This window comes from Pinus tabuliformis, chromosome 2_1, assembly GCF_031772625.1.
Source record: "Pinus tabuliformis cultivar Carrire ecotype Pingquan chromosome 2_1, CPIR1, whole genome shotgun sequence".
NCBI classification, from domain to species: Eukaryota; Viridiplantae; Streptophyta; class Pinopsida; order Pinales; family Pinaceae; genus Pinus; species Pinus tabuliformis.
This window is the reverse complement of record NC_142299.1, coordinates 531961849-531975189: the sequence shown is the minus strand read 5'-3', so window position 1 is coordinate 531975189 and position 13341 is coordinate 531961849. Positions and strand designations below refer to the sequence as shown.

Sequence of the window (13341 nt, the reverse complement as noted above, 5' to 3'; positions counted from 1 at the left end):
AAGGCGTTTCCCTATGAAACCAACTCCTTCACCTGATTACGTGTCCTCTGTTTGCGCCTTTGGATCTTTTGTTAGACGATTAGCTTCTGCTCGGCCATTGATTTGAATTGCAAACCGTTTTGGCAACAGCCTTCTGGACGTGGGCAAGAAGGGGCATGCAGAGTCGCTTTCCAACGGAGATATTTGAGCCGCCTCGTGGCGTCGCTGCACCATGGGAAAGTCGAAAATTCGAATGCCAGACGAACCTCACCGCCTGAAGTCGAACCATGAAATCTTTGGCGGATCTTGTTTATTTAAGCACCTTGATGCAATCTATGAACTTGACGATTAGTATGTTAGAATTACTGTCATACCTACCATGTTCAACATGCTATATTTCGATATGTGGTTAGAGAATCTGCTCCTGTATTCTTTCAACTATCATAGAAGTTAGAACCTTATATCATAGTGAGCTATATGCAATTCTTTTTCATTTTGTGCCTTGATCATCACTCAGATCCTTATGCTTGAAAATAACGTTTAGTCTGTTTTAACTTTTAACTTCTATCTGTCTTCATGTTTCCATGCTTTTGCCTATTTTTGCGTCAGTTGTCTCATAAACATTTTACCTTGTTAATTGAGCAGTGAGTTGTAATTCATCTGTTCCAGTTTAGTATGGACTACAAGTTTTCAAGGCCCCAGAAATATCATTACAAATGCAGAATTATTCAATTTTCCAATCCATTATAAGACGTATATGGTTTATAGATTATTTTCTTGAAAATATACATTAGATCTCAAGAAATTCATTGCATGTTATTAGTTTTTGTTGGTATTGCATGTTCACACAAATTTTATTCAATGACAAGGCTAGGGCATGTTGGCAATAGTGAATTGGAGCACGGAAGCATGTGTCCAGACAGTATTCTTGCTTGCAATAAACCTGGATTGGCAGGAAATATTAAGAAAAGAAGTTAACAGTATTTGTGGCACGGGCATACCAGATGCAGACATGCTTAGCAGGATGAAATCAGTATGTATTCCATCACTTTTCTCATTCGATTTGTTGATTATTTCTCATTTAAGGTAGCATAGTGACTGTTGTCTGTTTTTTTTCTCGCTGGCAGATGACTATGGTGTTAAATGAATCTCTACGGCTATACCCACCTGCGCATTCGATAATAAGAGAAGCATGCAAGGAGATGAAGCTCGGCCCGTTTTCACTTCCAAAAGGCGCACTCTTGAGTTTCTCAATTTTGGGAGTGCATCACAGTGAGAAGTATTGGGGGCCAGATGCAAACATGTTTAAGCCCGAAAGATTTGCAGATGGTCCTTCAAAGGCAGCTACTGACCCGAATGCCTTTTTACCATTTTCAATGGGTCCAAGAACATGTATTGGCCAAAACTTTGCCATGTTGGAGGCCAAGACTGCGTTAGCTATGATTTTGCAGAGATTCTCATTCAGTCTTTCACCTGCATACAAGCATGCTCCCATCGCTATGGTTACAACTTACCGTACAGCCTCAACATGGCATGCAGATCATATTTAAACGTATCGAAGTGTAAACATAATGATTCCTTCATGTCGTATCACTAGATGCTTATGTAGCAAACCAATACTCCCATAGACATTTCAAAACCGCGTACCCAAATATGGAGGACATGACCTTTTGCTGTTCCATTTTTTCCCTTTCCATGGTTATTTGATATGTAATTTCTAGTGGTGATTTTTAAAGTTTATTCAGTTTTAGTTGTGCATTATTTATTTATTTATTTATTTTTTATATTATTATTGTGTGGAAAAGTACATTTTTTATTTAAGATGATTGTTATGCGTGACTTTGTCAATACACGTGTCTTTTTAAATAAAAATAATGGTAAAAGATAAAAATGGTTTTTCATCAAAAATGAAATAGGGAAACAACATAATATTTAATTATTATTATTTTTTCCTTTGTCATAGGAATTATCAGTTCTATTAAAGTATGTTATTTAAGAGAAACCAATTATATATATTTATAATTATATAATAATAATAATGTAAGTATATAAAAATATATTTAAGAAAAAATAATTAAGATAAAAATAATATTAAATGTTAAAAATTGTTTTTCAAGAAAAATGAAATAGGGAAACAATATATATCAATTCTATTAAGGTATGTTGTTTAAGAGAAACCAACTATATATATTTATAATTATATATAATAATAATAATGTAAGTATATGAAAAAATATTTAAGAAAAAATAATTAAAGTAAAAATAATGTTAAATGTTAGATAAAAATTGTTTTTTCATGAAAAATTAAATAGGAAAATAATGTGATAATTAATTTTTTTTAGGAGTTATCAAGTTAATTAAGATATGTTATTTAAGAGGAAACAATTATATATATTTATAATTATATATAATAATAATGTAAATATATATAAAAAAATTAATTATAAATATGTATATATATATATATATATATATATATTTATATATATTTATATTTATATTTTTATATATGTACATAAAAGATAGATCCATCTTAATTATGAATTTAGTAAGTGTTGAGAGGGATCAAATTTTTTAAAGTGCAGAACTTGTAAATAGACTTTATTTTTAGAGAGAGTGCAAAGCATGTAAATCCTCTGTACTCTTAGAGATTTGATCCTGTGTATTTTTAAATTTTACTTTTGAATGCATAAATGGATCCAATGACTTCAAAATCCAATTGGGCACTTGGATTATGTAGACTAAACAATTTAAATTACAATTATGCATATGTTTACTACACCTTAGACAAAATTGACTAAACTAGCAATTGTCCCAAAAGGTACAAAGAGAGGCCGATAGGATTATTAAATTAGAATTGTTGAATTTCTCTCGAAGAGATGTTGGTTCAAGCCAATTGACTAAACTAGAAATTGTCCCAAAAGGTACAAAGAGAGGCCGATAGGATTATTAAATTAGAATTGTTGAATTTCTCTAGAAGAAATGTTGGTTCAAGCCTAACGGATGAGCAATTTGAGCTCACTAAAGGCCTTCTAATTGTTTTTTATTATTGTAAACTTATATTGATAATTCATTGGTTTTACTTTCAAAAGCTTGAAGGAATTTGAAGAGCAGGGATAGAATTGCTTTGTGGGATTTGATCCCAAGTGCTGAGTTGATTGCTTTAACTTGCTTGGAATAGCAACCTTGAGTGCTTTGATAATTGTACATCTGTTGGGTACTGGTGATTGTATCATCTCCCCCTGCATTTTGATTATTATTCAGAGAGCTGAAGAACGTTCCACTAGAGTCAACAATGGACACATTTTTATTAAGTGCATTTGAAACACTCATTACAACCATAGGAGAATTGAAATCTAAATATAAAGTGAAGAAGTCATCAACTTCAGAGGATAATTCTATTCCCGTGGCTGCCTCTACAATAACCTTACTATTGGTTGCTACCTTCCTTGCCTACTTTCAATCTGGTGGCCCCGGTAGCACAGCTTGGCAATGGATGACGGTAGGCTGTGGACACCGGGGCAGAGTGGAGTCTCATCTCATTGCAATAATCGGGCAGGTGAGGAGGAAAGGTTATTACTGCCATTTCAAGAAGGCATGGATACTTCAAACAAGTTTGCTTTCGGCAGCAGTAGGAATCATAAAAAAATACTGAGATATTCTTCACAGTTTTCTGAGTAATTGTTTATAAAATCTCTACTTTAGATAAGGCATGCAGCCGGAACGAAGGATATGCTAGACATATACTTCAAGGGAGAAGATTCCCTTTCATAGAATTGCTAACTCTTGGGACTTTCTGCAATGCAGGTTACAGTGGAGATGTTTGGTTTTCTCAACCTGCTCCAAAGGATCATCCATGGCGGTCCATGCTAAACCATGCTATACAAAAACGTGAGAAGTCTTATATGCTTTCCCTCCAGCTAATCAGAATAATCATTTTGCATATGGTTAGAGATTATATCTAGTCACATACTTAGTAGAAAGTTCCAAATGCAAATTTTACCATGTGTCCAGAATCAATTCTGAATGTTTTTCCTCATTGAAGCAGATCGATAGTTATTATAAATCGTGAACCCCCTCTGTGTGTTTGATGTTTAACAAAGGGAGTGAAAAAAACTATTGGTGATGTGGCAGCAGCAGGTTCATAGTAGCACCCCCTTAACAGTTTTCTATACCATGGAACCCATCCCTCCTCTCCCCTTCCACCGAGAAATTGCTTTTGGAAACCACTCATCAAAATTTCATGGGCATTTTCCAACAATGAACTTTAGGTGCAGTTTCCAGGAAATTGAAGGAGAATTTCAAAATTCCAAACAATGGGGTTTTTGAAAAATGGCCTCAATTAGATGAGACACGAGAATTTTTTTAAAATTATCAATAGTTTGGGAGATTTTGTGGGTTTTCTAAAGGGTATATACTCAGTTTTTGGCATGGTCGAGTTTTTCAAAACAACTGATCCTTTATTTGAAGGTTGGTTGTTGGGTGCATATTTCCTTCGTGGCTTGGAATTAGAAGCTTTGATATCATGAAAATGCTTTTTTAGATCTGGTTGCATCTTCTACCATAGTTTTAGAGGTCACTGGTTTTGATATTCAAGAGAAGATTATTCATAACTCTTTTGCATTCATTCAATTTTATTCATCGCATGCATAGCTTAATAATTTTGGCTCTGAGCACATTCTAATAGCAAATATCTTGAGTCTGCTAACCAATTGCATTTGTTATAAAGGGAATTTCCAAGATCTTGGTCCAGTTTCCGACTAACATTTGAGAATGTTGAAGTTCTGTCTATATCAAATCTTGGGGTATCGTGTAGATCTAGTATAAGACGATAGCAGATCGATAGTTATTATAAATCGTGAACCCCCTCTGTGTGTTCGATGTTTAACAAAGGGAGTGAAAAAAACTATTGGTGATGTGGCAGTAGCAAGTTCATAGTAGCACCCCCTTGATAGTTTTCAATACCATGGAACCCATCCCTCCTCTCCCCCTCCACCGAGAAATTTCTTTTGGAAACCACTCATCAAAATTTCGTGGGCATTTTCCAACAATGAACTTTAGGTGCAGTTTCCAGGAAATTGAAGGGGAATTTCAAAATTCCAAACAATGGGGTTTGTGAAAAATGCCCTCAATTAGATGAGACACGAGATTTTTTTTAAAATTGTCAACAATTTGGGAGATTTTGTTGGTTTTGTAAAGGGTATATGCTCAGTTTTTGGCATGGCTGATTTTTGCCAAACAATTGATCCTTTATTTGAAGGTTGGTTGTTGGGTGCATGTTTCCTTCATGGCTTGGAATTAGAAGCCTTGATATCATGAAAATGCTTTTTCAGATCTGGGTGCATCTTCTACCAGAGTTTTAGAAGTCACTAGTTTTGATATTCAAGAGAAGATTATTCATAGCTCTTTTGTATTCATTTAGTTTTATTCATCGCATACATAGCTTAATAAATTTGCCTCTGAGCACATTCTAAAAGCAAATATCTTGAGTCGGCTAACCAATTGCATTTGTTATAAAGGGAATTTCCAAGATCTTGGTCCAATTTCCGACTAACATTTGAGAATGTTGAAGTTCTGTCTATATCAAATCTTGGGGTATCGTGTAGATCTAGTATAAGATGATAGCAGATCGATAGTTATTATAAATCGTGAACCCCCTCTGTTTGTTCAATGTTTAGCAAAGGGAGTGAAAAACACTATTGGTGATGTGGCAGCAGCAGGTTCATAGTAGCACCCCCTTGACAGTTTTCAATACCATGGAACCCATCCCTCCTCTCCCCCTCCACTAAGAAATTGCTTTTGGAAACCACTCATCAAAATTTCGTGGGCATTTTCCAACAATGAACTTTAGGTGCAGTTTCCAAGAAATTGAAGGAGAATTTCAAAATTCCAAACAATGGGGTTTTTGAAAAATGCCCTCAATTAGATGAGACACGAGAATTTTTTTAAAATTGTCAACAATTTGGGAGATTTTGTTGGTTTTCTAAAGGGTATATACTCAGTTTTTGGCATGCCCGAGTTTTTCAAAACAACTGATCCTTTATTTGAAGGTTGGTTGTTGGGTGCATGTTTCTTTCATGGATTGGAATTAGAAGCTTTGATATCATGAAAATGCTTTTTCAGATCTGGGTGCATCTCCTATCAGAGTTTTAGAAGTCACTGGTTTTGATATTCAAGAGAAGATTATTCATAACTCTTTTGTATTCATTCAGTTTTATTCATCGCATACATAGCTTAATAAATTTGCCTCTGAGCACATTCTAAAAGAAAATATCTTGAGTCTGCTAACCAATTGCATTTGTTATAAAGGGAATTTCCAAGACCTTGGTCCCGTTTCTGACTAACATTTGAGAATGTTGAAGTTCTGTCTATATCAAATCTTGGGGTATCGTGTAGACTTTAAGCGACGACATACTTTCGATTGAAGATCCACAAGCACTAGAGAACAACATTGGGAATAATTCATATAATATTCTGAAGCAAGTGAAAAAAACACTTATGTGTAGTATAAATATGCAACAAAGTTTTGAGGCTCTCCATCAACAGGTAGTTATTGTAGTATTGGTAACAATCGTGAGTCCAAAAGATACAATTTCAGGGGGGAAGTTGGGCCAAAGATATTTATTTCCTACATAATGCAGAAGGTTTGGTCTAACTTCATTTCACTCTTGGCTATGCCTATGAAGAATAAATACAATGACTTTGTGCATTAAGAAACAACAGAAGAATGCAAGGAAATTTGCAGAATTTTTTTTATATCATTCTCTAAGAGAGAAAGTATATTATGTTGGCCTTCCTAGTCACCCAGGCCTTTAGTTGACATATTCACAGACAAAGAAAGGACAACTCTTGTGAAAGCTAGATGAGAGGATAAAATGAAGTATGTCGCTCAAAAGAATAAAGGAATATGCAATAGCCAAAAGTAGTGCAAGAAAGGAACACCTTTAATTGCTAAATGAACCAAGATACTAAATGAAAAACAACAACCCGCTACAAACTTTTACTGGAAGAAAACAACAAATCCTGTTATGAAATTATGTACTGAGACTACTGATGGTTTTTCCATAGAAGCTAAAGAGAATGCTTTGGTTTGGTATCATCTTGATGCTGATCTGGATTTTTGATCTTGCCAATCCAAGGAGCTGTTTAGATAATTTGGAGAGTGTGTTTGCAAACAAGCAAGTGAATGTCAAAATTGTACAACATATTATTGAGGTTTTTGTTTATAGGTCTACTATGGGGTCAAGGTCTATGGAGAAATATTCAATATTTAATATTGTATAATGTGTATGTTAGCTACAAGTTTATGTATGTAAGCTAATGATGGCTTCCATCAATCTCAATCTATGCAGTTTCTTAGGCACGAGAAGATGCTACCTCTGCAATTTGGTCATGGATTCAAAACAGAGCAGCAAAATGTTGATAATAGAGATGGCTTCAGTGGTGTCTATGACCAAGTTGTTCACATGAAGGAGCTTATTTTCCTTGAAGCACATGCAGAGCCATATATGAGGGAATTGACTGCCAGTGATGTTGTCATAGGTACATTCGTAACTCTTGTTGGAAAAGAGAGGGTAGGAAAATAACGTACAAATATTGATAAACCCCAAACACAATGGATTTCCAATTATTGATGGACTCTTATATCATTGTTTTATGGCATTAGGATATCAAAGAGATGAAAACCATGGTTTTCGATAGCTAGACACTTTTTTTTTGTAGTTTTGCCAGATGTCTAGCAAAAGAATAATTAATTTATCCTACGAATTTTACCACTAATTATATTTTTACATGAGGAATTAACCCATGGATAAAGTAGAGTATATTTTTCAAATAAGTTATATGAAACAAAAGGTTTTATAAACCATACTTCAACAGATGAAAAAAAAGTCTCTTTCAAAATTGGATAAAAGGACCATTGGATAACAGGTGGCGTAGTTGACCCTGTTTAAAGGGAGGTCGATAGATTTTCAGGAATATTTACAACAGATTCAAATTTGCAGGCAGGATATCAACAGTCAAAGAATCAATTTCCAATTTGATGGCAGAGGATTTTCTATCATTTTTGTATCCCTTGTAGCAACTTCTAATTTATTTTATTTTTAGTTTACTGTTAGGATTTTATTCCTAAAATCTTGTAATAGCTTGAGGATTATGTTTTTCCTATATATTCTTTCATTAGAATATATATTTGTAATGTAAGGGAGGTTGGATTTTGGTGTAAAAAACCCGGTTTGTATACTGTAGAAACTTGATAAAGTACTCCTTGTTATGCCTAGTAAATTGGTTATTGCTAACGACATAAGCTAATGGCAATCTTGGCATTTTGATTGTGCAATGGAGGATGCCCATTACATACCTAACAAGAAGGGTTCTTTAAGAGTAAGTATAGCTATTAGTTGAATTCCTGTATCTGGGCTCCAGAATATTGTTGAAATCTTCTAATTTGACTGTTTTGTGATAATATTTGATGATATTTTTTTCATATACCGGTGAATATTGATCAATATGAATGATTTTCCTTTCACAGTTCTTGTGTTTTTATTCTTTATGAATAGGAATTGATTCTTTCAACTAAAATTGGTATTGTTGATTTTGATGGTACTTCTGTTCTCCAGTTTGATGATTGGGTGTTGTGCCGAATTTACAAGAAAAATGGTCATTCTTAAAGAGTACAAGGGGTAGAACGAGATGAATCACCAAGTGCAGATGAAGTGATGGCTTCTTTGCCTAACATTGATCAACAAAACAAACTACAACTGCCCAAAATTGCCTCTTTCAGTGGGTTGTTGGAGAGTGACGATCCTTTCATAGATGGTTTATTAAACGATGAAGCCATGGATGGCAATGGAAACAATAGCGGACTACCTCAAGTCCAGTCCTCCAACCCCTCTCACAACAATTTCAGCAATAACAATGACAACAATAGTGATTGCCGATATGAAGTTGTCGCAACACAAGAAGAATTAGCAGTGGAGAATGACAACAAATTCAATTCTCTCAAGAGGACCCTCTCCTTAGCATATGGGGACGATGAAACTAACCTTGCAAAGAGATTCAACAACATGTAGAACAACTACAACTACAACGTCAACAATAATGTTTCAACCTTGCTTAATTCAATGCAGCCCAATCAAACTCCAATAGCAGAACTTCCTAAGCGCATTGAATGACAGTGAACAGAATTTCAGACTTCACTACATTTAGAATATGCATTGGACCACCTAAGCAACTGCTCATCACAGATATTTTGAATTGTTTTCAACAGGACTAAGATTGGTATACGTAAAAAAAAATTGGATACTAACTCAAAATAGATTGTTCTTTCTACAACTTATCTGTATAATAGTTTCTATGGTATACATGAAAATTGTCATAATTTGTGCATGGAATGAACAGTAGCAGCTTGCTATATTCTGTGTATAGCAATAGGTATATACAATCAGTGTATCAAGTGCAAAGAAACTGCCTATGGCTTCAGGCCTTTATTCATCAGACCATTGTAGCATTTTCACTATGGTATATTATTGTTTATAGAGGAGTAGACAAGTTTTTCATACAAAAGCCTTCCTAAAGATGAGAAGGCTTATACTTCCAATTTCTGCATAAGAGTAGAAACTTGTATGATAATATTCCTATATTCAATCAGAAGGTTTGTAGTTAAAATCTCCATAGTATTCATGGGATGCATAGCTATAACAATCATCAGATCAGAATGTTTGGAAGAGATCAGGAGACCCATATCTACAATTAAGTTTCTGTATCAAACCATACTAAAGCAACAATATCAAATAAGGAGGAGACATTACATAAGAGAGACTCCAAGATTTGCTAATATTGCTTGTCATAGTATGAAAAATCTAGTTTACCTCTGTATCAGATCTGTAAAGATCTTAGAATGAGATCCAGACATATTAATGTGAAAATTTATGTGCATATTAGATATAAAAGATTTGAGTTTTGGGTTATCAAAGTTATAGATTGAGAACTACATGGATTGCTTGATAGGATGACTGGTTCGATTTTTATATCACGATTGCTAGCTTCTTTGTGGTGGTAGTGTGAGACCAATTGGGAATTGCTACTCGTTTCATACTTCAAGAGGGAAATGAATTTCCCAATGATGGTGGTGATGAAGGAACCCAGCAAAAGCACACAGAATGTCATAGCTGATTGAATAAAAAAATCAATTGTGTAAATATAAATAACACACCCTACAAAGTGATGTCTTCTTGAATATTGATCAATATGAATGATTTTCCTTTAACAATTCTTGCGTTTTGATTCTTTATGAATAGGAATTGATTCATTCAACTAAAATTGGTATTGTTGATTTTGATGGTACTTCTGTTCTCCAGCTTGAGGATTGGGTGCTGTGCCGGATTTACAAGAAAAATGTCCATTCTCAGAGATTACAAGGGGTAGAATGAGATGAATCACCAAGTGCAGATGAAGTGATGGCTTCTTTTCCTGATATTGATAAGCAAAACAAACTGCAACTGCCCATAATTGCCTCTTTCAGTGGGTTGTTGGAGAGTGACGATCCTTTCATAGATGGTTTTTTAAATGATGAAGCCATGGATGGCAATGGAAACAACAGCGGGCTACCTCAAGTCTAGTCCTCCAACCTCTCTCACAATAATTTCAGCGATAACAATGACAACTATAGTGATTTCCGATATGAAGTTGTCCCAAAACAAGAAGAATTAGCAGTGGAGAATGACAACAAATTCAATTCTCCCAAGAGGACCCTCTCCTTAGCATATGGGGACGATGAAACCAACCATGCAAAGAAATTCAACAACATGCAGAACAACTATAATGACAACATCAACAATAATGTTTCAGCCTTGCTTAATTCAATGCAGCCCAATCAAACTTTCCAACAGTAGAACTTCCTAAGCGCATTGAATGACAGTCAAGAGAATTTAAGACTTCCCTACATTTAGAACATGCATTGGACCACCTAAGCAACTACTCCTCACAGAGATTTTGAACTCTTTTCAAAAGGACTAAGATTGGTATATGTCAAAATTTTCTGGATACTAACTCAAAATAGATTGTTCTTTCTACAACTTATCTGTATAATGGTTTCTATGGTATACATGAAAATTGTCATAATTTGTGCATGGAATGAATAGTAGCAGCTTGCTATATTCTGTGTATAGCAATAAGTATATACAATCAATATATCAGGTGCAAAGAAACTGTCTATAGCTTCAGGGCTTTACTCATGAGACAATTGTAGCATTTCACTATGGTATATTATTGTTTATAGAGTAGACAAGTTGCTCATACAAAAGCCTTCCTAAAGATGAGAAGGCTTATACTACCAATTTCTGCATAAGAGCAGAAATTTGTATGATAATATCCCTATATTCAATGAGAAGGTTTGCAGTTAAAATCTCCATAGTATTCATGGGATGCATAGCTATAACAATCATCAGATCAGAATGTTTGCAAGAGATCAGGAGACCAATATCTACAATTAAGTTTCTGTATCAAACCATACTAAAGCAACGATATCAAATAAGGAGACATTACATAAGAGAGACTTCAAGACTTGATAATATTGCTTGCCATAGTATGAAAAATTTTGTTTACCTCTATATCAGATCTGTAAAGATCTTAGAATGAGATCCAGACATATTAATGTGAAAATTTATGTGCATATTAGATATAAAATATTTGAGTTTTGGGTTATCATAGCTATAGACCGAGAACTACATGGATTGCTTCATAGGATGGTTGCTTCGATTTGTATATCAGGATTGCTAGCTTCTTTGGGGTGGTAGTGTGAGATCAATTGGGAATTGCTACTCGTTTCATACTTCAAGAGGGAAATGAATTTCCCAATGATGATGGTGATGAAGGAACTCAACAAAAGCACAGAGAATAACATAGTTGATTGAATAAAAAAATCAATTGTGTAAATACAAATAACACACCCTACAAAGTGATGTCTACGTTTTCTGTAAGGTTATCATTTTATCAGTATTTTATAGAACATAAACAGTTAGCAAAGCTACAAATGTGAAATGTTAATTGGTCTCTGTTAGTCAATTCCAGTTTGTGCCCATATAGAATATTGTCCAGCGTGTTTCTTTGCAAAATATACACATTGCCAAATAGTTATTTTTCAATAGCGAGTTACTGCTGCAACTCCACGTTGTAAATGCTAGAGCCTGTGGAAGGAGACCTCCTTATCAGTATATGCTGTGTTACAGAATTCTTGGATTATATATTTTATTAGATATTAATTGGGGCATACGGCACGTTGGTCGGGGTTAGATACAGCTAATTAGATTCCACCCACAAAGGTAGCATAGTATTTGGTTCTCATTGGTTGGCCACAGGAATCCACAATATGGTACAACAAGTTCTATTGGACGTATACTAATAGAAACAATGTGCCTTTTTATGTTTTTGGCGACGATAATCCTTGACTGTTCATGGTTCCAATTGGATTTATGGTTTAGCCAAGGTTACACCATTTTGGGTTTCATAATATACTTGCTAATTCTAGATTGTTCATGGTTCCTCTTGGATTATGGTTTAGCCATGGTTTCACCACAATCCAAGAGATTTTGACTTTTGTAATATAGTCAAAACCAGAGAAAATACAAATGACCTAGAACATCAGAGAAAATACAAATGACCCAGATCCATCAAAACCTTCAAAGTTTGTTCATGAACTCCATATCCATCAAAACCTTGAAAGTTTGTTCATGAACTCCCCGAATCTTGTATAAAATGTGTACTATATTTGAAACTTGAATTTGCCATTAAATTAATGGGACATGAATTCCCACAAAGGAGTTCAGAAAGGTGCAATTAAGTTGAGCTTTCAACTTGTCATTCAATTGATGGACACTGAATATTAAATATAAGATAAATATATAGGGGTAGCATGTGAGTGTTAGTTTTATAAAAAAGATTCTTTTTATTATTAATAAAAATATAGATAATTAGTTTCATTTTAAAGGGTTATAAATATGAGTTATAAATACAAGACTTAAAGGGTTGTAAATATGAGTTATTAATTGTTTTTATGCAAAACCTGATAAATAATAATTTGGTTATTTCTTTTTAATTGAGTGACTCAAATTCATGTTTCTTTAGGTTGAAGGTAAAGCCACTAAAGTGGAAAAAATTGTGATGCCAATAATCAAAGGGATTGTAATAAGAAATTTAATTTCCAAGAAGAGGAGGTAGTAGTAGATTCTAAATAAATTAGCAATGCAACAACATAAATGTTTGCAACAAATTTAGAGAGATCCACTTTGTTGAATAATGCACACACTACATGGATAATGGATTTCCGCACTTTATGTCTTACGGCGTTTCCTTTGCAACATCTGG

The 13341-nt window shown here is 34.3% G+C and overlaps 1 pseudogene; it reads left to right on the top strand.

Annotated features, from left to right (window-relative positions):
- The first annotated feature begins 856 nt into the window (after nucleotides 1-856).
- On the top strand, nucleotides 857-1545 carry LOC149201340 (cytochrome P450 CYP72A616 pseudogene; annotated as a pseudogene).
- Nucleotides 1546-13341: the final 11796 nt, after the last annotated feature.